This window comes from Suricata suricatta, chromosome 7 (genome assembly GCF_006229205.1).
Source record: "Suricata suricatta isolate VVHF042 chromosome 7, meerkat_22Aug2017_6uvM2_HiC, whole genome shotgun sequence".
NCBI classification, from domain to species: Eukaryota; Metazoa; Chordata; class Mammalia; order Carnivora; family Herpestidae; genus Suricata; species Suricata suricatta.
Window position 1 is genome coordinate 140,217,714 of NC_043706.1, and position 27,991 is coordinate 140,245,704.

Consider the following 27,991-nt stretch of genomic DNA (forward strand, 5'->3'; position numbering starts at 1 on the left):
CTGTTACCTGTTTTCTCATGATTGGAGGTAACAAAGTGCTGAACGTTCAGTGGCCATCTCAGTCATAAAGATCAGCAAAGACTGTCCTGGTCGTCAAACCCCCCAGCCTCCTCCTGACCACACGGCAGCATGGGAGTCGTCAGGAATGCAGACTCTGCCTCGTACCCTCAGTCAAAGTTATCCAACCTCACTGCACCTCAGTCCCCTCATCTACAAATTGTGGAAAACAAGTACTACCAAATATAGGTTCAGCTCTGCAGATTAAATCAGGTTACAGTGAAAGAATGCTTAAAATGGTGGGTGGCAAATAATAAATGCTATGTTAGTGCTTGTTAGACAATACAAACAGGTCTAGAAGTGGTAGATTGTTCTAGGAAATGAAGGAACAAAGAGAAAGATGGAGGGATCATCCCCAATCTGGAATGGGCATCTTCTCACAAAGGAACAGTATACGTCATGCTTCTCTTACAAGTCCAGTAAGACACGTAGAGTGGAACAGAAGAGTTAAAAGGAGAGATGCAAAGGAGGAAATACGCCATGCCTTAGACAAGGATTTAGGGACCAATGAAGACATTGGAGTTGTACCTACAGTTTTATAACCATCAGGTGACTTGGTTCAGTGCATATCTTAATTATGTCTGCTTCATTAGGATGAGGAATGGTTGTACTTGTCACAATGTTTGTGGGGGGAGAGGGGCTAAACAAAGTTAACAAATAACATTGGATGCAGTGCCTAATTTGCCTGTCCCTGTCCTGTCTCTCTCTAGTCTTCAGGACCAATATCTGGCTACTTCCCGTTTCCTTTTCTCTTCACCTTCAGGTTGAGTCAATAGCTAATGTTTGCCCCTTTTCCCTTTCCTTTGTCATTCATCTCCCTTCTTTTTTCTGACTTCCTCTTCTGACACCCTATTTTGAATGCTTGTCACCTTTAATCTCAACTACCTCAACAAGGTCCTAACCACTATCACACACATCTCACCTCCTCCATCATTTTTCTGTTAAAACCTGGCAATGACTCCCCAATGATACCGTCAGAACTTTATCAAAGATTTTCCCACTGGAGTCTCAATGATCTCTCCGCATCGACTCCCACCACTGATGCTCTGACCTCACACCTGTGTTTCCATTGCTTCTTCACGAGCCACGCTCAGCACAACACGCACTCCATCCACTGCATCACGCCTCTGCGCAGTGGGCCCTGTGCCTGGAATTCTGTTCTGACCTAGATGGGGTGCAGTAAGGAAAACGTTGCTCAATCAGAAACATTGTATGACCTGCTGTACTGGGTCAGACAGTGTCCCCTAAGATTGAGATCCTTCCCAGAACCTCAGAATGTGACTTTATTTGGAAATATGGTTGTACAGATATAAACAGTTAGGATGAGCTGATACCTGGAGTAGAATTGGCTCTTAATCCAGGATGACTAGTTCTTAGAAGTAGGAGAAAACACACAAAAACAGTCACACCCAGAAGGCAGAACACCATGTGATAATAGAGGCAGAGAGATTGGAGTGATGTTCCCACAGACCAAGGAACGCCAAGGGTTTCTGGCAACACCAGAATCTGGAGTGAAGCATAAAACAGATTCTTCCCTTGCGTCTTCAGAGAGAGCATGACCCAGCTGACACCTTGATTTTGGACTGCAAGAAAATAAATAGTTCTTTTAAGCCACCAAGTTTGCAATACATTTTTATGGCAACTGTAGGAAAGAAATAGAGTGGATGTTGAATGTTGAGTGTGCTCAGCTTTGAAGTGGAGGTACCCCACCCTTCTTATCTCACAAAAATGTCATGGGTATCAAATACCATAAGTACAGTGAGTGTGTTATTAGATGTATAAAATCCTACACAAGAGTAATATAAAGTTTTACTTCTGTTTTGAAAATCTTTTGATTCCCTTGCAAAATCCTTACAATACTTTGCCCATGGTGTGTGCTCAATGAGGCTGTTGAATATTTTATTACATTTATGCATTGCATCAATTATATCTTAAAAGATCCAGATATTGGGATCTTAAGATTCTCTCTTTCTCCCTCTTCCCCTCTCCCCTGTTCACACACTCTCTCTTACTCTCTCTAAAATAATAAAAAAAAAAGATCCAAGCATAAATACACAGACTCCTATTCAGATTACTGTCTAGTCACTTATATGCAGCTTTTATTGCCTATAATGTTATTTTAGAAAGACATGATTTGGTTTGTCTAGCTAAATATAAGTAATACATTATAATATTATTTTACTGTATATTAATTTTTACTATACTAATGAAGTTAAATTTCTAAGAATTTGAAAATCAGATTTATTTAAGATAAGAAAATGTTTAATTTGTTTTCACAAGTATGGCTGGTTTTATTTATGCCACACTGACTAGAAATCTGATAAAGGTATATTTTATTAAAATGACTATTTTAATAGCATTCCTTTGAAAGTGCTCATCAATAAATTTAATCAATTCCCTATTCAAACAACAGAGCAAATCTTCTAACCTTAGCACAATAAAATGATCTCTCACAAATAAAAGAAGAATCTGAATACAGGGAATTATTATTTTTAAGGTGGATGAGAACAGGGGTGCCTGGGTGGCTCAATCTGTTAAGCCTCTGACGTTGGCTCAGGTCAGGATTTCCAGTTCATGGGTTTGAGCCCCGTGTTGGGCTCTGTGCTCACAGCTCAGAGCCTGGAGCCTGTTTCCAGTTCTGTGTCTCTCACTGTCTCTACCCCTCCCCCCACTCATACTCTGTCTTTCTCTGTCTCAAAAAGAAACAAACATTTAAAAATTTTCATAAAAAAATAAAAAATAAAGTGGATGAGAACAAATTTCCCTTTGAAACCCAACTTTTATTTAAATTAAAACAACTAGAATGTTATCCTTTCTACATTACTTTTCCTCTAAGACTCTTTAAGCAGTTTGCATGTGCCTTGTGGTTAACAGTGTTATAATAATCCAGTAAAGCTGATAATAGGACCCTTTAGAGACAGAAACTAGACACTGAAAGTTATAAGCAAGTGATTAGCAGAGCCAGAAAGAGACCTTGAGATTTCTGTCACTACACACCCCAACGTCTCCTTGGCAGGGGCTATACTCAACTGATAAATTATTTCTAGGCTCTTAACATCATTTATTAAGTCCATAAGAAAAACACCTAAATAACTCAATTATTTTTAATATCCGTTTGGATCCTTAGGAGTGATGGCAAAAGCTTTATTTCACTTACAAGAAGACGTCAAATAATATCTGTTGGATTTACACTAGGAAAATAATATTTTAAAAGTTGTTCCCTAGGATTAGTGAAAAAGAAAGGAAATGAGAATTAAGGAAAGTAATTTCTGGGTAATTTTTCCTGGCTGCTTTTGCCCATACATTTACGGTGGTTGTGTTAGGTTAAGCTAGGCTAAGTAACAGAATATACCCTTAGAATACAGTGGCTACAGAAACAGCAGTTATTTATTTTTTAGGTTAATGGACCAGTGTTGGTTATGTCCAGATGAAATGGGAAGAAGAGATGGACTCTGGTCCATGCAGTTGATAGTTGTTGGATTGTGGTGACTCTGTCAATAGTTAACAGGTGGCCTCATGAGCTTAGGCATCTCATGTGGAAGGAGGAAAAGGCTGGAGAAGGGCATACAAGAAGGAATAGACCAGATCCGGATATGGTACCTATCACTTACACTCATCTTCATTGGCTAGAACTAGTCATATGACCACGCCACACTGTGCAGGAGTCTGGGAAATGTAGTCCACCAAACACTCCCATAGAAGAGGACATGGATGTTAGTGAATAAGCTACCTGACTCTGAACAAAGAAAAATATATACTTGGTGTTCATTATGGAAGATTAGAAGAATTCACGGATTTTTTTGTGTGCAAAAGTAACTTCTTTCACGTTTGTTCCTAAAACAGAAGCAGATCATTTGCAGGGACTGTGTAATTAGAAAAGCCTTAGGGAGGAGCATATTGTCCAGCTCTGCTTCCCTGCTTCCTTCCGCCCTGGGAGACATGCTTGGCCCTCTTCGTGCCTATCCACGGAGTGTCTGCCACTGGCAGAGAGATGCTGTGTAGCTTGCTTATAGGGCAGGGCCGGCCACATAGTTTGTGGGGTCTAGTGAAATTGAACATTGTTCCAAAGGCAGAAAAGTAGTGCTACAAATGAAAATATAACTTTTTCCTTTCTTCCATGGTGTTTCTCCCCTCCGCTGCACACACCCCCTTCTCTCTCTCTCTCTGATGGTGTTTTTTTAAATTTACACTTTAATTCCATTCTAATTAAGAAGAAATTAAAATTTTTAATTATTAGCACAAATTTTACCATTCATTCTTATATTGTCCGATTCCAATTTTAACTGAAAACATGAGAGCATCTAACTTATATGTAAAATCACTGAAATCACACAATTTGTATTTCGTAGCTTGTTTATGCATATGTATTTTGTTCTTGCAAACATGGTGAAAATGTTGCACAAAACTAATTCTACTGTTTTTTATTTCACCTCCTACTCTACCCATATTCTACCAAGGCTCTGCCTTCAGTTCACTAATGGATAAGGAAGGACTGAAGGGAAGAGGGTTATATGATCCACCTGCCTTTCCCTGCAGCTCTGTCACCTTCCACTAAAGTCGCCGGCAAACACAGGGAACTAACAGGAGCAGAACAGGCATGACAACAACATTCTTTGGTCACTGGTATTTTTCAGAATGGCCCTGCTTCCTTTCTGCATTGAGAGCAAGTCCTGGTTGAAACCAGAAAGTCTGGTCTCTCAAGGGTGTAAGCGCTTGGTCAGTCATGGACGCCACACGCTTCCATTGACTCACATACGTGGCGGGTCCACCAGAGTCCTGATTCCACCGGACACCACACACACTTCCTGAGGACAGGCAGCGACAGGGGCAGGAGGACACATCTCCTCCTCTCTCCTCTGCACATGGCTGTGCTCCCTCGTCTCGTCCCCTCGGTCACAGAACACAGACTCAGAGATGATGTTACTGGGAGGTTCATGATGACAATCGTGGAGCGTTAAATCAAGTGCAGGGTCCTTTTGAGCACAGGGTCCCATGCGACCGCAGAGGCTGCACACCCAGGAACCCAGCCCTTCCGGAGAGAGTCTCCTCCAGTGCTTTGGGAAAGAGGGACTGATAGATTAAAGCAGTCAAATTACCTGACTCATAAACCAACCCCTCTACTAAAGAGCATAGAGATGGAGAGCATGATAACATAGACCAACACGAAAGTCCAAAGCACCAAGGATTGTAGGACATGCCATCGATTTGTAATGGCTTAAAGCCAAATACTCTCTTGATTTTTTTAAAAAATACCAAGTTGTTTTCCATATAATACCCAGTGCTCTTCCCCACAAGTGCCCTCCTCCATGACCATCACCCCCTTCCCCTTTCCCCCTCCCTCTTCAGCCCTCAGTTTGTTTTCAGTATTCAAGAGTCTTTCATTATTTGCCTCCCTCCCTCTCCCTAACTCTCCCTCCCCTGTTTCCTCTTCCCATGGTCCCCTGTTAGGTTTCTCCTGTTAGACCTATGAGTGAAAGCATATGGTATCTGTCCTTCTCTGCCTGAATTATTTCGCATGACACCCTCGAGGTCCATCCACGTTGCTACGAATGGCCAGATTTCATTCTTTCTCATTGCCATGTAATACTCCATTGTATATATATATACACCACGTCTTCTTGATGCATTCATCAGGTGATGGACATTTAGGCTCTTTTCATGATTTGGCTATTGTTGGAAGTGCTGCTATGAACATTGGGGTACATGTGCCCCTATGCATCAGCATGCCTATATCCCTTTGGTAGATCTTCAAATCAAGAGACTATAAAATGAACTAATCAAGAGACTATAGATGCTGGTGAGGATGTGGAGAAATGGGCACCCTCCTACACTGTTGGTGGAAATGTAAACTGGTGCAGCCTCTCTGGAAAACAGTGTGGAGGTTCCTCAAAAAACTATCAATAGAACTTCCCTATGACCCAACAATAGCAAAGCCAAACACTCTCTTAATGGACATCTGGATTTTATGGTGCATCCTAATGTCAGATGTTCTAAAATAAGGGGGGAAACTCCAATGCATGGACTTGTGCTATAGCATTCTCTTTATTACATGACTAAAAATAATGATAAATTAATATTTGATTTTATATATTTCAAACATCCAGAAAAGCATAGAGGCTGGTACATAAATACCTGTGTACCCACCAGTCAATTTGATCGAATCCTAACATTTTCCATATTTACTTTTAAGGGGAGAAAAGGGAAAATATTTCATATAACACTGATGCCGCCTGGGAACCCTACCTCTAATTACGTTCCCCTTCCTCTCTCCTCAGAGGTTTTCTGAAATCACTATTTATCATTTATCTGCATGTTTTTATACTACCAGTACATATATCCTACCACAAACAATGTTTTTTTTTCATGTTTTATAGTCAGTATAAAAGTATACATACTGTTTTGAAACATGCTTTCTCATGTATCACTATTATTTTAGATCTGTATTGCCTCATGTGATTCTAGTTAATCCATTTTAATTACTGAAGAGTGAACATTGCATAAATACACCCCAATTTATCCATTTTATTTATTATCATTTAGAATGTTTCTAACATTTCTTAATCTTAAACAATGGCCCATGAAATCTTCTACATTTCTCTTGGTTTACGTAAGCTAGAGTTTTTTAGGATCTATACCTAGAGTTGGAAATGCTGACTTCAAAGCTGTGAGCACTGAGTCTTTAACTCTTCTGCGTACTACCAAAGGGCTTTCCAATCTACGGGTGCAGGGGGAAAGTACTAGAAATGCTTCCCTTCACATTGTGGCTGACACCTGGAAGTGTCAAACATTTTAATTTTTGCTGAACAAATGGGTGTAAGATGGTATCTTTCAATTTTCATTTCCCTAATGACTAGTAGGGTTGAACGAACACCTTTTCTTATATTAGCTAATCAACTTTCTCTGCTACAAATTCAAATTGCCTATTTAATGCTTTCATATCTTTTTTTTTCCCCCATTGGCTGTTTCTTTCTTACCAATTTGTTGCATTTATTTATGGATACTGCTCCTTGGCTGTATGTATTTCCAGGCTTAAGCTTAATTTTCACACTAATTTCTAGATTATAATTTTAATATAAGCAGACTCATTAATCCTTTCTCTGTGGTTTCAGATTTTGACCTTGATTAAGATAACTCTCTCCTCCCTGAGCACACAGATATATTCTTGTATAGTTTTTTTTCTAAAGATTCAGCGTTTTGTTTCTCACATTAAAGATTTGATCGTTAATCCATTTCAAGTTGTTTTTGAATGGTGTTACATGGGAATGTGGTGGCCCCCATGTCACTTACTGAATGTCCCACCCCCACCCGTTGCTTTGTTCCATGGCCTTGATCATTTATGACACTTCCCTGTACACATGCATGTTTCCTCTCTCCCTTGTTTTAACTACTGTAGGCTTATAACCTACTTCTTCAAAATTATCCGACCTGTTCTCAATTCTTTGTGCTTCTATTTGAATTTGAGGATCGGCTTGTCAGGATCCGTTGAGAAACCTAGGTGGGATTATTTTTTAGAATTGCTGTGCATGTGTTATAGAGAATTGACATGTCTAAGGGATTGAACTTTCCCATTCACAAACAAATTACCTCTCTCTCTTGATTTAGCTCTTTTTGTACTTCATTCATGTTTTTAAATCCATTTCCATAATGATTTTGGACCATGTTGATTAGTTTAGAAATCTTTTTTTTAAATACTTGGCTCTTTACAACAATCCTTACATTTCCTCTATAACACAATATCCTCCATTTACATAGTTATAACTGAAACTGTTGTACTATACTTTGATTTTTTGCCAATTTAGGGATTACTGGGTGAGCTAATGTGAAATCTGTTTTATGCCAATCTATACATTTTGAATAATTTATTCAGTGAAATATTTATATAGAGAATCATATGCAATGACTTAAAATATCTTGAATAGACTTAAAATGTTTCTGTTTTGTTTTCACTGAAAATGCATTCTAAATATGCTAACAGCATAGAAAGATACCGAGTTACACTGATTAAATTCCTCAAATACAAAGACTTTGGACGCATCGCTATTTCAGAAGATGAAGAGTAGAAGCAATACTGGTTACAGCCGTGTTTCTAAATGCCAAAGGAGGGCGTTTTTTACTTGAACTATTTTGAGATGGAAAAAGTAAGCACAGAGATTTCGTGATAGTTTTGAAATCAGCAATAGTCCTGAAATGTGGAATAAGGCGGTTGTCTGTCAGCCCCACTGAAATCACAGTTGTGTAACGAGCTCTTTTTTATGGTTCCTACTTATGCTTTTTCTGTGAGTCTCCCTCATTCTTTGCAATGCCACACAGACTTTGGAGATGAATTTTAATTCCGTCACTATCTACGATGTACAATATGTGCATTGACCATAATATAGTCCCTCTTTTTGAATATATTCCCAAACCTCCCTGTTCTGCTAATTTTAGTCCTCTGGCATTCTAAACACAATCAAGATTCAGTCTTACTCCAAGGCAGTGCTGAATTAACTCATCAAGATCCTCAGAAAAATCCCATCAATTCAGGGGCACCTGGGTGGCTCAGTTGGTTTAAACATCTGACTTCGGCTCAGGTCATGATCTCATCGTTTGTGAGTTTGAGCCCCACATCGGGCTCTGTGCTGACAGCTAGCTCAGAGCCTGGAGCCTGTCTTTGGATTCTGTGTCTCCTTCTCTGTGTGTCCCTACCCAACTCACACACTCTCTCTCTTAAAAATAAATAAGAATTAAAAAAAAAAAAAGAAAGAAAAATCCCATCAATTCAAAGGGCAGTCCAAAGACGTCACATGTGACCAATGGACAGACACTCCTCTACCAGAGGGAGCTCTCGGATCCCCTCTCCCCATTCTCACCTCACCAAGCCTCCTGCAGAAACCGGATGTGAGACCATGTTGTAAATCGGATGTTGCTCTTCCCATCCTGTAAATGGTAACAAAAGATGTATAAAGTGCTTGCAATGTCCCAGATACTTTATATGAGTAGACTCACTTAATCTTTCCAGTAAAAGAAAGAGGTAGAAACAGATTTCACAGATGGAGAAGCTACTGGGATGACCTTGTTGGTAAATCAGAGTCTGGATCCAAACCGGGTGCCTGGCGTCCTGGCCCAGGGTCTGCTGCGCTCAGAACCTGGCCCTGGCAGTTTCTTTCCAAATGATCTCGTACTGCTCACCCGGACCCTCAAAGGGGCCTGGTGTTCTACCACTTGGTAGGTGAGGGAGCCAGGGCTCAGCTAAAAGGACTTCGGCCTGAGGACCCCGATCCCGCCTGCAGGCCAGCTGCCGAGGCCCTGGCCCCAATGACTGGTAGATGACAAGGCATGCAGAGCGTGTCCCGGAGGCCACAGGAATTAGCATATCCAAGTGCCAAACGCCGCCAACCTAAAATAAATTTCATACCTGCCATCAGCCTGACAGTAATGTTTTTATAATTACACATTATAAACTGTGCATGGTACTTACCTGAATTATAAAGCAATTTAAATATTATCTTGTTTGACACCTCAGTTTGGATTTGAGAGTTTTTCTAACTCAAAAATCAGAGCAAAGGTCATGAATGGGCTCCTGACGTATAAATGAAAATGCCTATTTACAGCGACGGACGAGTATTTGACAACTCTACCTAAAATAAAACAAGGTATCAGTGTGATAAGCAATCTCCTAGGAAAGCGATTAACACTAGAGCATTTCTTCTTTATTCCCACCTGTTAATTGTACCACAGAATCACAATTTAGCAGAAACGTATGTTACAATTCAAATAATGGTTATACACAGGTGATTTTTGTAGCCTCCTGAATGATCTTCCAAGTCTGGCTTTATCTTGCTTTGTTCCATTTTGTGCACCATTTCTGGAACAGGCATCCAAAATCAGTGGTGTTTTTCCCAAAAGATTGGTGAAAACATGAGAGTCACAATGACTGTTCCGTCATATGCTGACTTTCCCTTCTGCTGCCTGCATTATTGTCCAGTGGCTGCTGTTAGAAATGACCATGAACTTGGTGGCCTGATGCAACAGAATGCATTCTCTCACAGTCCTGGAAGACAGATGATCAACATCAGTTTCACGGGGCTGAACTCCAGTTATCGGCAGGGGCCGTGCCCTTCCCAAGGCTCTGTGGGAAGCTCCTGGCCGCTTCTCAGCTGCTGGTGCTGCCGACTCTCCTTTGTTTGTGGCTGCCTCACGCTGGTCTCTGCCTCCATCTTCACATCGCCTCATCCTCTTCTGTCTCTATTACATCTCCTCTCCGCTTCCTTCTCACTAGGGCCCTTGTGATTGGATTTAAGCTTCCTTGAATAATCCAGGATCATTTCCCTTTGTCAGAATCCTTAATCACATTTGCAAAGATTCTTTTTCCTTATGAAGTAACATTCAAAGATTCCAGGAATTAGGGACACATACCCTTCAGATCATTACTCAGCCTGCTTTCCTATCTATATGATTTCAGGAAAATTGTTTGATCTCTTTAAGTTAAATTTTCTTATTAAACGTGTGCAATGAAAGTATCTATCTCATAGTGTTGCTTGAGCTGCATGTGAGATAATTTACATAAAGTGCCTAGCATAGTGCTTGGCCAAAAATAAGGGGTTTTTTTTTAAATGTTTTTTATTTATTTTTGAGAGACAGAGAGAAACAGCATGAGCAGGGGAGGGTCAGAGAGAGAGGGAGATACAGAATCTGAAGCAGGGTCCAGGCTCTGAGCTAGCTCTCAGCACAGAGCCCGACATGGGGCTTGAACCCACGAACCGTGAGATCATGACCTGAGCTGAAGCCGGATGCTTAACTGACTGAGCCACCCAGGGGCCCTGAAAAATAAGTTTTCAATCAATAATAGCTCTTCAGTTTTTCTTTGTGACGATTTCAGTGTTTCTCTATCACTTTTTATTTAAATCTCTTAGTCTAGAAATCTGGTATGTCCATCATCTGGCCCCAACAATTTTTCCAACCTTGCCTCTTACTAATTTCTTTGTAGAGCTTTATCGTAGCCAGACTAGGTTGCTGGCTCGGCCCTCTGCTTAGTTTTCTTGCTTCGTCGTTCCTCTGTTCTTTGTCGCTCCTCTCTGCAGTACTTGACCCTTTCCTCTTTGCTTTTCCAAACACTGTCTGTCCTACTAGGATCAGACCAGGAAAGCTTCCCAACCAGACGTGTCCAGGGCAGTCACTTCCACTGGGGACTGTCAGTAGCACTCTTGGAATGCTTTATCAACTCCTATCATGATGGCTCTCCTCATCGACACCCCGATGCCTACAAATGCATGTCAGGTGCCAAGGGCACAGCAATGATTGAGAAATCATAAAGGGAGAGAATTCGAGGAAGTCAGATCTGGGCTCAAAGACTATATTAACATCTTATCACCTTGGACCAGAAACAGAAAAGACATCGTAGGCTGTGAATGGGCCTAGAGCGCGGGTCTCCTGGGACACCATCCACAGTGCAGGCAATAGCAGCTGCTCTGTGTGGTCATCAGGAATAATAATAGTCTCCCTCTAGGATGGAGATCAGGACCAGGCTTCATGCTCAGAGTCAGAGGCTAGACTGGAGTATTTTGCTACCAAAATCTGCTGACAACCGTTGTCTGGTCTGGATGGGGACCTAAGACATTGAGTAAAGACAACCTCTAGGCAGAAAGGAGTACAGACTGAAAAAGAGTGAGACAAATGGGGAGAAAAACCTTTCAACTTAAAATAAGCCAGCAAATAAAAATTTCTTAACACATGAAGATATCAAATTCTGAAGAAGACAGCCCACAAAACAAACCACTAGAACATGTGTCATTCCAGGTTATGCTAAATTTATATAATAGTGTGTGAGCGGCTGAAGTATATTCTGACTATGAAAAAATAAACAAGGCGATCACATAAAAAATAGAAAAGTTATGTTTTTAAAATAATAGAAAAGCTGAAGCTAGAACAGTGAGATATAAAAAAGAACAAATGATAAACTTTGGATAAATACAATGCCAAACCTCAGAGCATCAACGATCTTTAAACCAGAGCATTGAAGGAGAGACCAGTGAGTTGAAATCTACTACTCAATTAAGAAATGGATCGCACACTGAAAAGCATATATGTAAACCCCCCCACCCCAGCACTCCATGACAAAACTGGGGAACATTACAGGAAACAGGGAAGTCTGTCAGACAACCAGAGAGAAAGGACAGATGGCCGCAGAGCAATGACTGGGTCAAGAGTGAGGTACCACAGTGAGAGATACACAGCAACAGGTCCGTCTCTCAGACTCACCAAGGAAGAACGAAGCTGACCACCTAAAATTTTATACACAGCTGAAGTATCATTCAAGAGTGAGGGAAGAAACAAAGACATACAAAGAGTAAAAGAGTTTCCAACTCAACTCTGGATAAAATCGCTGTCAGCAACAACAAACCTGAGCTGACACTGAGAGACAGGATATAACAGCAAGTCCCCAAGTTGCCAAAATACTAGTAAAATTCACTAACTATTGGCTGCTTTAAAAATGTTTAAAAAAAAACTAAACTAAAATTCTAGACAACAATGGCAAGATACTGGAGGTTTTGGTCCTCAGCTAAAGTTTTATTTTATTTGGGAGAAGGATAAAAATACTGAATCTGGGTTTTCGATACATAAATAATGCTAAAAGATTTGCAGAAAAGGGTGGAGATGGAAAATATGTGTGCTGCACTAATATTAAGCTAAGAAAAGCTTATGTAGCAATAGTGATATCAGACCAAAATTAGCATGAGTAGAGAAAGGAGACACATTTGATAATAAGAAGCATAATCCAATGACCTGGCCTAAAAATTATGATCTTACATTGACCTCCCAATATAATCTGAAGTATAAAGAGCAAAAGTTAACAGAATTATAAGAAAATTTGACAAAGTCATTACATAGGAGGTTATATTTCTAACACATAGATCAAATTGTCCAAAACAATATTGAAGAGATAGGTTTTTTAAATTATATTTTTATTTTCATTTTAGTGTAGTTAGCATACGGTGTTGTATTACTTTCAGGTGTACAATATAGTGAGTCAGCGGGTCTATACATTACTCAGTGCTCATCAGAATAAGTGTATGCTTAAACCCCCTCCCCTATTTCACCCATCCCCCCACCCACCTCCCCTCTGCTAACTATCAGTTTGTTTTCTATAGTTAGAGTATTTTTCTTGGTTTCTCTCTCTCTCTTACTCTCTTATTTGTTTTGCTTCTTAAATTCCATGTATAAGTGAAATCCTGTGGTATTTGTCTTTGACTGACTTACTTTGCTTAGCATTATACACTCTGGCTCCATCTATGTTATTGCAAATGGCAAGATTTCATTATTTTTTATTGTTGAATAATAGATAATATATATATACACACATATATCCTGTTTATTCATTCATCCATCAATGGACACTTAGCCTGCTTCCATAATTTGACTATTGTAAATAATGCTGCAATAAACAGAGGGGTGCATGTGTCCCTTCAAATTAGTGTTTTTGTATTTTGGGGTAAATACCCAGTAGTGCAATTATTGGATTGTAGGATAGTTTTATTTTTAACTCTCTGAGGAAACTTTTTCTCCACATTCTTACACTTGTTGTTTCGTGTTTTTGGTTTTGGCCATTCTGACCTCGGTGAGGTGATATCTCTTTGGAGTTTTGGTTTGTATTTCCTTGATGATGAGTGACTTGAGTATCTTTTCATGTGTCTGTAGGCCTTCTGGATGTCTTCTTTGGAGAAGTGTCTGTTCATGTCTTCTGCCAATTTTCAATTGGATACTTGTTTTTTGGCTGTTGAGTTGTATCAGTTCTTTATGCATTTTTGGATACTAGCCTTTTATCATATATGTAAATATATTCTCTCATTCAGTTGGTCATCTTTTAGTTTTATTGATTGGTTCCTTTGCTGTGCAGAAGCTTTTTATTTGGATGTAATCCCAATAGTTTAATTTTTATTTTATTTCCATTGCCTCAGGAGACATATCCAAAAAATTGTTGCTACGACCAATGTCAGAGAATTTTATTCCTGAGCTCTTCTCTAGCATTTTTATGGCTTCAGATCTCACATCTAGGTCTGTAATCCAGACCTAGTTTATTTTAGTGTATGGTGTAAGAAAGTGGTCCAGTTTCACTCTTTTGCATGTAGCTGTCCAGTTTTCCCAACACCATTTATTGAATTTTCCCATTACATATTCTTTTCCTCCTTTGTTGAAGATAAATCGACAATATCATTGTGGGTTTGTTTTAAGATGAGTTTTGACATATAGCTCAGATCTCTACACCCAACACAGAAAATATACATTCTTTTCTAGTACTTATAGAACATTTGCAACACTAATCATGAAGAATTATTAAAATCTCAACAAATTCCAAAGAATCTACCTTATGGAAACTATATTCTCTAGGTATAATACAATTAAAGAGATAGTGCTGTTAATGAATTCATAATTCATAAGTTAAAGCTAAAGAGATTGAAAATAAATGTAAGCTATTCAATTTAAGAATCAGAAAAAGAATGGAGTAAACGCAATAAAAACAAGAAAAGAAAGAAAAGAGCAAAACTTAAGTTGATATCAAAGAAACAGAAAAGATCTGCAAAATCAAAACCTAGTTCTTGTTAAGCTAATAAAATAGACAAATGTTTACCAGAAGGGCACAGGAAAAAAGATACAAATAAGTAATAATAGGAATAAAGGGGGGAGTACAGTAGACATTTTGTCATAAATATGCTATAAACAAATTTGTGCTAATTGTTTGAAACTTAATTGCGAGGAATAATCTACTAGAAAAATATAAATTACCGAAGTCAGTCGAAAAAATAAAAAACCCAGAATAAGCCAACAAACAGTAAAGAAACTGAAGGTCATCAAAAGCAGCCCCCCCAAAAACAGAAAATACAACCCAGCCTACTGTACGATTTTTTCTAAATTTTCAGATTATCCCTTTTTCTCACACCAACTACTCCAGAGAACTGAACAGAGGGAATTGAAGAAGATGGAATTACTCTTGATCGCAAGATTAGAAAAGTTAGGCCAAGAAAGAAAATTACAGACCAGTCATTTTTTAAAATTTCCTTTTAAATGTTTTTATTTATTTTTGAGACAGAGAGAGAGAGCACAAGAAGGAGAGGGGCAGAGAGAGACAGACACACAGAAGATGAAGCAGGCTCCAGGCTCCAAGCTGTCACCACAGAGTCTGACGCGGGGCTCAAATTCATGAACTGTGAGATCATGACCTGAGCCGAAGTCGGACACTTAACTGACTGAGCCACCCAAGTGCCCCAAGACAAGTCTCTATGTAGGAAAAATAAATGCAAAACTCCCAAATAACATATTGTTGAGCCAAAAAAACCTAATGACCCATTATGACCAAATGGGGAATGGAATGGAAGAATGGTTCAATCCCAGAACATCTATTATTATGACTTAATGTAGGTCAGTCAGAAAAAGACAGATACCATATGTTTTCACTCATATGTGAATCTTGAGAAACTTAACAGAAGTCAGTGGGGGAAGGTAAGGAGGAAAAAGGTTACAAACAGAGAAGGAGGAAGAAAACCATAAGAGACTCTTAAATACAGAGAACAAACTGAGAGTTGATGGGGGTCGGGGAGAGGGGAAAGTGGGTGAGGGGTATGGAAGGGGGCACTTGTTGGGGTGGACACTAGGTGTAGTATGGAAGCCAGTGTGACAATAAATTATATTAAATAAATACATGACTAAATAAAATAACATAGTAACTAATTAAAAGGGGAAATTTATTTTGACAGGTAGGAAAAATATTTGTTAATTGTCATCCCCCTGATATGATGTTTTGAGAAGGGTACTTTGGTAATGTTTTTCCCCTAAGAACGTACCCCCATTAATGGTGAGAAAACCATGAGACAAATCTAAATAGAGGAATTTCCAGGGGCACCTGGGTGGTTCAGTCGGTTAAGCATCCGGCTTCGGCTCAGGTCATGATCTCACGGTTTGTGGGTTCAAGCCCTGCGTCGGGCTAGGTGCTGACAGCTAGCTCAGAGCCTGGATCCTGCTTCAGATTCTGTCTCCCTCTCTCTCTGACCCTCCCCTGCTCGCACTATCTCTCTCTGTCTCTCAAAAATAAATTTAAAAAACATTTAAAAAATTCTAAATTGAGGAATTTCTGTACAACACCTGATCAATTCAGATGATGAAAAAACAAGGAAAGACTAAGAATACCTGTCCTGGCCCAAGGAGACTCTGGAAATGGTGATAAGTCCGTGTTATCTCCTGATGGGATCCTGGAATACAATAAAGACATCCGTGGACAACTGGTGAAATACAAATAAAATCTACAGCAAAGCCAATAGTAACAGATCAGCGTTGGTGTCTTAGTTTTGACATCTGTAAGATGGCGACAGAGGATGTTAACCATCAGAACCTGGCTCAGAGCTGTCTGGACTGTCTTGGAACTTTCCTGAAAATCTACAATTATTCCAAAATAAAAACATTTTAAGGGGGAAGAAGGAAACTGAACACCTACTCATGATGAAAAGTCTTAGCAAACCAGGAAGAGAAAGGAAGTTCTTCACTTGGTAAAGCAGCCTGGGGCCCCCTGATGCCCAGCCGGCCGGGAAACCGGGGCAGCCACAGAGGGCCCCCCCACGGCAGCCACAGCATTGCACCTGCCTGTAGAGAGAGAAGAGGGGCTGAGCTGTGGAGCTGGACCCGAGGCTGCAGGGCTGAGGATGGGGGGCTTGTGGGGGCAGAGTGAGGGGATCTGATGGAGGAGAAACTAACTAACAAGTGCCCTCCCCGAGTGGAGATGAGGAAGAGCGAGGTGACTTTCCACCTGAGAGCCCCCAACTGGGGAAGGTAGGGAACGCAGGCCAGAGATCCCCAGAAGAGAGGAAGGAAAGGCCAGAGGGCACTCTGGGGGCTTGCTGAGGTTAAGTGGACTGAGATTTGTGAGTGGACTTTTCTAGCAAGTATTTGCATTTTTTTTTTAGAAAGGTAGCTTTTCAGGGTGCCTGGGTGGATCAGTCGGTTAAGCAGGTACTTTGGCTCAGGTCATGATCTCACAGCTCATGAGTTCGAGCCTCAGGTCGGGCTCTGTGCTGACAGCTCGGAGCCTGGAGCTGCTTCAGATTCTGTGTCTCCCTCTCTCTCTGCCCCTCCCCCGCTGGTGTTCTGTCTCTCTCTCAAATATAAATAAACATTAAAAAAATTTTTAAAGAAAGATGTCTTTTAAATCTTTTGATTGGTCATGCATTCCATCCATTAAACAAAAGCTACACATGTAAAATAAGCACACAACACGCACACATAGAATATGTATCATATATTATGTGCCTTACTACAATAATGTACAATAGTAATAAATAACATCAGGTGTAATATGTATTATATAAGTTACTGAGCTAACACTTGTATAATAAAAACACAAAAATAAATATTTTAAAAGGTGATGTCAAAAGAAAATATGGATGTAAGTATGTTTGCCCCTGCGCCTCCTTGGTTTAGTGGAGTCAAGGCAGTGAGGCAGGTACAGGTGTGACGTCTGAGGAGTTGATGTGGCCCAGGTGCCGAGAGCGGGGACCCTGCCGACCCGCCCCCTCCACCCCCTGCGTCCTGCTGAAGTTGAGAGGGAATCGATGCTTCCTATCGCCTCCGAGCTTTATGGAGATGATCCTGCATCCCAGTTTCTGGCTTGGTGACCACTGGCCCTCCCCGCCTTCCGTGAGAGACAGTTGGTAAAAAGAACCCAGAATCTGGAGTCTGGAGGCCTGCATTTGAGCCTGGTCTTCATGTATTTTACTGTATGATCGGGGATAAATGGCTCTACATTCTGAGCCTTGGTCTTCTAATCCAAAAACTGGAGGTGATATACTTCTCACACATGTATCAAGCATAACATATACATTATGTATTTTAAATATAACATGTATGTAATATATATATTTTTTACATATGTAGTATATATAATTATATATTAGGGATTGAATGAGGCAATGTATTTGAAAGTGATTTGCGAGCTAACATTAACATTTCTTATGATGCCAGGAAGTATGCCAGCGTTGTTTGTTGTTGCCTTACACTTGAACCTTCACCATGCCGTCTGCATTATCTGTCTGCGTCTTCCATGGACTCTGATTCCATGTGTCACTACCTTGTGTCCAGAAGCAGCGCTGACTGGCTTTTTTATTTGTTTTATTAGGAACACTGGTTTTTAACTAGGAAGATTTTTCCTTCCCAGGGCACACTTAAGAATGTCTGGAGACATTTTTCTTTGCCACAAGTGAGGGTTGAGGGGCATGCGGTGGGTAGAGACCAGGGTCGGGGCCCCACATCTTACAATGCACAGGCCGGGCACACGACAGGACATAGACAGTGTCAATAGTGCCAACCTTAACACTCTCCTTGAACTGTTCATCCGTCCCCCAAACCTCTGGTCCCAAGAAGAATCTCAATGCGTGTGTGTGGGATGCAGACAGGAACTGACGGGGCAAAGGGCGTGGGGTTTTGGGTGGCCGAGTCCTGTCTTCTGGGAGAGGCCACTTAGCGGCACTAGCACAAGGCCTGGCCTGGCCTTGGACGTGGTGCACAGAGGATCTGACACCTGCTGGTGATGAGGCTGGAGAGCTTGTCCAGCAAGGGCAGGGGCAAAATGATGGAGAGGGGGCAGCTCGCCTTCCATCTTCTCTTAGTAATGTTCCCTCTTTAATGTGCATTAATTCTCTGGCGGTAAAACCCTTAAAATTACTGCATTTCAATCTTACATAAATAACAGTTCCATGTTACTGCTTTTCCTTCTACTGTTTTTTTTTTCCTCCCTTCTGTTTAGTTTTCCGACTCTTAAAACATGCGGGTACTCTGAAATTTTGTGAAGTCAAAACACCCCTCTCTATCAGATCATCAATCTCGGTTTCTTCCCCTTCCCCCGTTCTTCCTTTTGCAAGTCTATGTGCAGCGCCCACCCGTGACCGGGGATGCCGCTGGCGGCTTCAACCCCTTTGTTGCGATCACAAGACTTGGTCTTTCCCAGCGTGCTCCGGACCAAACGAGAATCGTCACTTACCAAAGGCGACTGGGATATTTTCATCCCTGGGCCAGGTCACTTCCCCTCATGCATTCCACTGATTTCCGAGGACGGAAAGAAACCAAGCTGATCATCTGAATTGTGAGTTATTCCGTCTAATGGCATGTAAATTAATAAAGCAAAGTCGTGAGACTGCCATCTGTTTCGAAGTTATCTACTGGTAGATGTTTATCAAGCTAAGAAACTTGCCATATGTGGAACATATTGTCTGAAGGAAAGGAAAGTCTCCACTTTCTTCTGGAAAATCCTGACCTCATACATTACATTTCGTTACATCTTGTGAGGGTGCCTTCTCTACTCACAGGTGAATCAAACACATTTCCCGTCTCTGTCTCTCTCTCTCTCTCTCTCTCTCTCTCTTAGTTTTTCATAATGGTAATTCTGAGTGATTCCTGTTTACATAAGGAGTTCAACCTCTTTCTATAAAAGGTCTGAGAACATCTTTTAAGCCCAATCTGTCCTTGTGTTTGCCTTACAGACTAACCTGTTTTTAAAACGCCTCTTCAGAAATGATACACTTGAATTTTGCTCATCGTGGCTTCTGTCCAAACATGTCTAATTGCTATGGAGACGATATTCCATTCATTTTCACAATATTCCTCCAAATGTGTAGACAGTATTATGGCATCTTGCACGTGGTCAGAGCACAGCAGGTGGGGGGGTGGGGGTGGAACGTAGTTCTCTTCTGAGCATCCTTGCCCTGAGGGCGCTCAGTCCTCAGCCCCAGGACAGTCCCTGCAGTGTCCTGTCTCTCTTCATTTGCCTGCAGGTCAAGTATCCAGGCTAAATGACTGTTTGATGTGAGTTCGCATACTGAACTCAACACAACTCAAGGTTTAGAATTATAAGAGTGCTTAAGACCCAAGTAAAAGGAAGGACTATGAACGTTGCAAATGGATACACTCTTTGGTGTAGTACTTAACCTCACCTGAGTATTTCTTGAGTAGAGAAAAATACAAATTCTGTATTTTATAGGCTGTCAGTGGTGTATGTATCTTCTCCGCACTTTACTTAATCCTCGTGACCATCTCATTATCCAGGCAGGGTTGAGATTCCCAATGTGGAGATGAGTAAACTGAGACTCAGAGAGGTTTGGTTGCTACCTCGGTATCTTAAACGTTGTAAGGAATAGAGAGAGCACTCCCACCGAACAGAGATGCACCTGGCACTTCTTCCCACTGTCTCTTAATTCACTCTTTTCTATTCCCACGCAACATTTCCCCTGAAACCCTACTGGCCAGCCTTCCTCCATGTCCACCTCCTATGTTTCAGACGTCTAATCTCCCTAAAACTCAGCTTCTGTCGTCTCTCCCCCTTATTTGAAAATACCAACTGTCCCCGTGCAATAACGTACATAGGACTCTGCCCCCCAGTCCCTGACACAGAGCACCTACAACCCTTGTAATATCCTGCGCAACAGAAGAGCCTTTTCTTACAATGAGGCTACACTGGACAGGGTTCTGAGTAGCTTCAGGACGGGGCCAGGCACCAGAAAGACCGAGACGCTTGGAGCTTTCAGCCCCAACGTCCCCTGCTCCCCGCAATCTCCAAAGACAGGAAATCAGAGACTGAGTTACTACTTGACCATGCCTCTGTGGGGAGGCCTCCACGAAACCCTAAAGCACATGGTTAGGACAGCTTCCGCTGGGTGAGCACACCCACGTGCCAGGAGGGACGGCGCTGGTGTCAGAAGCACTGTGAGTGTGAGCAGTGGAAGAAGAGCACAAGAGTTTTCTCTCATGCAGTTTCTCAAAAGGGAAATAAAAAATATTTAGAGTATCACTGAAGGCCTATCATAACATAATTTGAAAATCATTCTCCCAGGGCTGCCTGGGTGGCTCAGATAGTTAAGTGTCCGACTTTGGCTCAGGTCATGATCTCACGGTTTGTGAGTTCGAGCCCCAAGTCGGGCTCTGGGCTGACAGCTCAGAGCCTGGAGCCTGCTTCAGAGTCTATGTCTCCCTCTCCCTCTGCCCCTCCCCCACTCAGGCTCTGTTTCTCTCTGTCTCAATAATAAATAAAAAACATTAAAAAAAAAAAAGAAAGCAGAAAGTTTAGCAAAAGGTGGGGGGGGGGCGGGGATGTGGTGGAAATAATACTTCACTTCCGTCCACCTGCAGAAAATGTTAGAAATTTGTGCTAAGTCATAGACTATTACAGCATGAGGGGTGTAATTCTTATCAGATGGTTTTTGGTTTTTGTTTTGTTTTGTTTTTAATGTGTGTGAGCAAGCTGAGTGTTTTGGGTGTCTATGGCCACTAGGAGGCAGTTTTTGTTGAGGGCAGTTTTCACTGTCCATCACCTTCGTACCTTTCCACGGTACTTAGGATAGTGTCTGCCATGGATCATGCACTTTGTGACTGTTTTTTAATTTTTCTTTCATTATATAATTTATCACAAGTAACATATTAAGGACAGGTCCAAGGCAAAATTGCCATGAAAAAGCATTATGCTGAGCGTGGTATATAATGTGTGCAAGCTAACTCAGGCCAGCAGGCGCTTGTTAGCATCTCACATAGAAAATGTTTCTTCTCGGGGCGCCTGGGTGGCTCCGTCGGCATCCGGCTCTTGATTTCAGCTCACGTCATGACCTCACGGTTCGGGGGTTCGAGCCCCACATCAGGCTCTATGCTGACAAGTGTGGAGTCTGCTTGGGATTCTTTCTGTTCCCCTCTTTCTACATCTCCCTGCTTTTGCGCTTTCTCTCTCTCAAAAATAAGTAAACGTGTATATATACATATATCTTCTCCAGCCACGAAGTTACATTTAAGCCAACCACCTTTCTCTTCAGAGCACAGCACTTTCTGGATGAATAGGGCATTAACACCCCCAAAACCCACACATTCCTCTAAAGGTTCAAATGCCAGCAGACCCAGGATTTAAACACAGAGTGACGTTCGGAGTACGGAAAATAAATTCCAGCGGATGCACTGTGCTCTGCAAAGTAGCCATCTGCCCGCTCCTTCTTTTCTATTTGGTTTTGGCTTTGCATGTGTGATCTGTGTTCGAGATGGAGCCTCAAAGGCCGAAGGGCACGGAGAACCCTAGGCAACTGCTAACACTGGGAATACCGTACTCCCGCTTGGTCTGGTCGGTCTGTGCGACTGAGTCAGACATTCCAGAACCAGATAGAAAGAGAGCAGACTGGGCACTGAGCCCAATCCTCCACAAGCCATCAGGGATTACACAGTGTCTTGTAGATGTGAGGAGTGTTTTGTGGGAAATCTATGGCAGGAGAAAATGTCCCCGATGTCATATTGGAAATTGCCAAGCTCTGCGGGAGGAAACGGTGTAACTGGTGATCAGATCTGTCCCGAAGGACTGATCTCCAGCCCCTGTCGCCTGGTTGGCTTCCTTCCCCCTTTGGCCACAGACCCTGAAGCCCCCCACCCCCTCTCCAGCTCCCTCCCCCTCTGCTCCGGCATCAGAGGCAGCTGCTTGGTCCTGCAGGCTCAGGCCCTGCCGCTCTCCTAGGCCCCTGCCCGCCCCCGTGTCTGCACCCCTCCGAGTCTCCCTCCCGGAAACCTAACCAGTGACAAGCCAGCAAGCCTTCCCTGCTGCACTTCTGGAACGGAGTCTTCTTAGGAAACCCCAGTTGTCACTTGCCCATGCGTTTCATTCCTTGTCGGGAACTTCTCTCCTGAGGCGGCCAGCTGCCTGCTGGCTCCCAGACCCAGGTTAGGGCCTTTCCCGCCTCCCTGACCTCCTGGATCCGGCTGGCTCCTCCCCGAGGCTCCTCCCCTCACTGTCGGGGTTGGGGGGGGTGGGGGCATGGTCTGGCTGCCAATCCCGCCTGTCTGCTCCTGCTCCTCTCCGTCACCTGGTTGGCCTCCTCCCGCACTCTGCCCTCCAGGCCTTGACACCCATTGAGCAGCTGATGACGTCCAGATCCACTGGAGTTCTAGAATATTCCACACCTCCTGCCTGCCCACCCCATTACCACCAGGGGCAGGCATGTTTCCACTCGTGTTTCCCCCTGGGCCCTACAGTTACCAGAAAACTCTGCCTCGTGTCCATTTCTCTAGAAGATGCAGGGGCGTCAGACTCCGCCCTCCCTGGGACTCCCCACTCTCCACTGGGTAGAAACTTGTAAACTATGAAATTTTTCATTTGCCCTGCGTCTCTTTCTAGTGGTGCCGTGGTTCAGTCCCTTGCGGTCACCCGCCCGTCTCAGGGATGTTCTAACTGACTTTCCTGCGACGGGCCTTGACCCTCCAGACCACTCAGGATTCCAGACTCGCCCAAGTCTTGCAGGCACTGCAGGCCCACCAACCCCGCTGCAGCATAAGACAAGTTACTCAATCGTCCCGTGCCTCAGTTTACCACCTATACATTGGGAACGATAATAGTAACTGCCTCCCACGATTGCTGGAAGGATTAAATAAATTAACTCCCCCCCTGCCTGAGGACAGGCACCAGGGACTGAGTCAGAGCTAAAAGGGAGTCGGCATTACCGCCGCCGCCAACCCTGAGTAGGACAGGAGCACGCCTCATGGAATGGCTCGCATCCTCCTCGCCAGCCCACTGTCCCTCTGTGCCCTCTGCCCTCATGTCTCCATCTTGTCTTTTCTGCCAAGAATATCTTCTCCCTTGTGCCCCAACAGGCATCCTTCAAGGTCAACTCAACATCACCTCCTTCCCAGAGTGACCCAGGCTCACGTCCTCCATCCCTCACCCCCAGAAAGGGTGAAACCAGCAGAATTATTTACTCCCTCTGTGTTCCTGCTAGCACTTCCGTCATATATATATTTTTTAATTTTTAATGTTTATTTATTTTTGAGAGAGAGAGAGAATGAGTGGTGGGGAGGGTGGGGGCGGGGAGGGAAGAGCTAAGAGACAGAGAGACACAGGCTCCAGGCTCTAAACTGTCAGCACGGAGCCCAACCTGGGGCTGGAACCCGTGAACCAGGAGATCGTGACCTGAGCTGAAGTCGGATGCTCAACCGACTGAGCCACCGAGGTGCCCCACTTCAGTCATGATTTTAATCCAACACTTATGACAAACAACATATGATCATTTCATTTGCTTGGTAGTGACTTCTCTGAGTGCTGGAATCTGGACTCCACCATTTAAAAATCCCGTAGACTTTAAATTCCTTAGCCCAGCAAATGGTACCCAGTAGGTCATAAGTAAATTATGGATGAGTTCATTTTTTAAATTGTAAATTTAGTGAAGGTCATGACCCAGGATGATGTTTTTGTGCTGGGCTTAGATTACATCAGTATTGGTTTAGGGTGTTTTTTTCTGCCCCTGAAACTTTAAAACCAATTTCATATCTTTTATTAAAATCATTATTTTAAAAGTAAAGTATCTTATTTAAGGCTTGACCCACCATATTCCTTTACTCTCTTATGAGAAAGCTAAAATAAATAATATATGGATTTTAAAAAATCGGCATCCCCAAAAAGCCATGAAAACTGAAAAGTTCTCAATTTCCTTTAACATAACTGCAATTTGATAAATATTTTGGATGTTTATTTGCCAAAAGCTATAAAGAATCTTTATTTTAAAGAGCTGTTTGCTGGAGCTAAAATATCGCCATTGTACTCCACTAGAATTAAACGTTTGTGTCCCTGAGGTTTGTTTTTTTTTTTTAATTCCTTGCTCTTTAGACTGTTGTTTAAATCTTTTTTTTTTTTTAATGTGTTACCAAGGAGAGAATGTGATGGCAGATTCCATAGCGTAGCACGGTACGCCCCCCCACCCCCCACCCCTCCCACACATACATAATGATGTCTGAGTATGTTCTGATCCGTATCCACAGGGTTTTGTTCCAGATCTGAAAAAGACAGCCTCCCACTGAACAAATAAACCCTCCAAAGGATGTGTTTTTCTTTGCTGTTCCTGCAAATTAGCACATATCTGTGCTGTGTTGTATGGTATTTCAGAGAGGCATTTATTGTTTGTCCTAAAAAGGAAAATGTGCCAAAGATATGGTTTCTTTAGTCCAGATATAATTCTTTTACCTTTATTTAAATCAGCATCAGTGGGCATGAGTTCAGTCCCATGAATGACTTTACATTGAAAATCATAAATATTATTGGAGTTTACCCACAAAAACTCACCATTTGGTCCAAGAGACATGATAGGCATATTGTATTTCACTGAATGTAAAAATTCAAAACTGTAATTCCAGGATAAAGTAACAAATGAAATCAAGGTGTTAGAAATTTATAGATATGTTACATAATAATATTTTCCTAATAAATGCTTAGAAAGTCACTTATACTTTTGAGCCCTTAAAATCTACCCCCAAATATTTCTTCTAAAATTAACTGCTTTTCTTTTTTCCTTTAATGTTGGTTTGTTTGGTTTAATGCTAGCTACTGAATAGAAATGCCCTTTATGGTGGCACTCCCCCAGCAGTGCGCAGAGCTTTGTATTTAAGTAGCTTTCTGCACAATTCTCATCAGCACTAGGGGTTTCAGCAATTGCCAATTATTTTTCTAAATTATCTATTTTAATTAAGTAAAATATTATGCTTTTAAGATGATGAAATATTCAACTATTACTTCATCTATAACTAATTAGTGAAAGAAAGAGGAAATAATATTTGGTGACAGTAAGTGGCTATTTATAGAAGAACATGCTTCTGCATTCCAATGCCTTAATTTAAGGAAAGAAATACAAACTCCTCGCGAAATCCTACCACATCGAGCATCTTTGCTGAAGTGTATCCTCAACTGATGATCTGTTGGAGTAAAATGTAAATGTGTATATTCATTAGGGCCAAAATGTTGAGGATTTGGAAGGGGGCTATCTCCCCCTGCCTGTTGACACCCACGTAGATCCCCCCACATTTAAAAAGACCTACTTCGGGGCACCTGGGTGGCTCAGTTGGTTAAGCATCCGACTTTGGCTCAGGTCATGATCTCATGGTTTGTGGGTTCGAGCCCTGCGTCGGGTTCTGTGCCGACTGCTCAGAGCCTGGAGCCTGTTTCAGATTCTGCCCCTCCCTTGTTCACACTCTGTCTCTCTCTGTCTCAAGAATAAATAAACATTTAAAAAAAAAAAAAGGACCTACTTCCATTTCACACTCACCAGACGAGAACAAAGCCTAGAATTTACTAAGGACCTTGATCATAACTGTGGATACGATGGGATCTGTGGCTTGGCTTTGGAATTTCAATCCCCAGCTTACTGCTGGGCACACATTCTCCTCAGGATAAGAGTCTATTATGGGCTGTGTGCAGACCAAAGACAATTATCCCCCAAACCCATCTGCCCAGCAGCTTACAGTGATGTTGGAAGACATCAAAAACCACTACCAACTGACATTGGCAACTAACTGACAAGCAACAAAACTTTTTTTATATGTGTCAGTGCAGATTAGCGCACCCCTAAACTCTTGGGTCAAGGCGTCGGCACCCCTGCAGCGCCCTTCCTACTGCACGGTGGGGGGGGGGGGGACAGTGGAGAGCTCCAGAGGAGCCGAGGGCCAGTCAAGAATCCTGCGTGGCTGCTTCAGGGCACAGCCAGCATTTTGCAGTCTCGGGAACTAATTATGCACTCTTGATGAGATCATTAGAGGCCAATAAAGGAAAATGGAAACAATTTGCAATATGTGTGGACAAATTTCCATACAGCATAATTTTTGTTTGTATTTCAACGTTGGGTAGAAACTTTCTACCTTGAGGAAAGACTGTTTGTTTTTTTATTTCCAGATTGAAACTTAGCCTTTAAGCACCAAAGTAGAGTCAGGAACTTTTATTCTTTATGACCAACATACATGATACTGAATGGTGGCATTTCCGGTCTGATAACGGTGCGGCACGCCCCACATAGAAAAAGGCAAGAAGAAACCTTGGATTCCCCCTGGGCATGTTCAGTGTTGTTTCATCCACCTACTGAGGCTGGAAATAATTAAACTGGGAGATTCATGCTTTACATGTATTTTTATTAAAATACTACTCTTATTTTGTTTTCCAGAGTATTCAATGTTCAATTTTAAGTAATATATTTGAAAATACAGAAGTAATTCATCTTATCATTGTTTCCAGCATAATCATGCAGATTCTTGAAGTGTCTGAAAAACACATTCTTACATCAGTCTAGAGCTATTCACTCAACAGTCTGAAGCATCTAACATGACATGGGTGAGCGTGGTCGATGGCTCGGTGAAGCACAATGGAAGCCAATAGAGACCATGGCACACCATCCTGGAACGGTGGTCATCCTTGAAATACAAAATAAGAAAGAAAATCAATTAGATTTATGATGGGGGAAGGTGAAGAGGTGTTTATAAGTGAACACTGAGTACCAACGGGAAAATCGCCCACTAATTTGTGACATATCAATATGCCTGCTGTTGAGTGTGGCACACATGGAGTTAACTCTTCCTCAAAGTGGAAAGCTTTCAGCCACAGCATCGGTCTCCGTAGAATGAAGTTAGGAAAGAGGGAATTATGATTACCAACAATGGTCAGAAACGGAAAGATGCCGGGCCCCTGGGTAGAAGGACTGTAGTGATTTTGCACACAGAGGGGATGCCTCTCCCAGGGAAGGTGGGCATTTACGTGAGCCTGAGGGAAGAGCATTTTGACATCTCCTCTTCCCTGCAGGTATCCCGAGACACCTGGAAAGTGGGAAGAGACACTTTTCCAGCCATGGCTCTGGGACTTCAGTGGGGTCAGTGCTCCGTAAATGGTGGTGCCCTGAACAATCAGCCCCACACAGCCGCGGCAAGTCTACACTGATAGAGGCTGAAACTTCACGAGCGCAGGGTTGCGGGCCAAACAGAAAGGTCGGAGAGAAAACAGTATAAACACCTACAGTGTCATTATCAAAGGCTCTGTAGGTCCTCTGTGGTCATTTGTTCTCCAGTGCCCCTGCAGGGAAGATGAGAAAAGTGGTCAGCAACCTAGATATTTAGGTTAAACATTAGAAAGACCATTTTGACAGCTCGGGGAAATACT

At 42.2% G+C, this 27,991-nt stretch overlaps 1 protein-coding gene across 1 annotated transcript in view; it reads left to right on the top strand.

The window, feature by feature from the left end:
- The window catches only part of PACRG (parkin coregulated), a 474,436-nt gene that overhangs the window by 309,279 nt on the left and 137,166 nt on the right, over nucleotides 1-27,991 (top strand). The window lies entirely within an intron of this gene.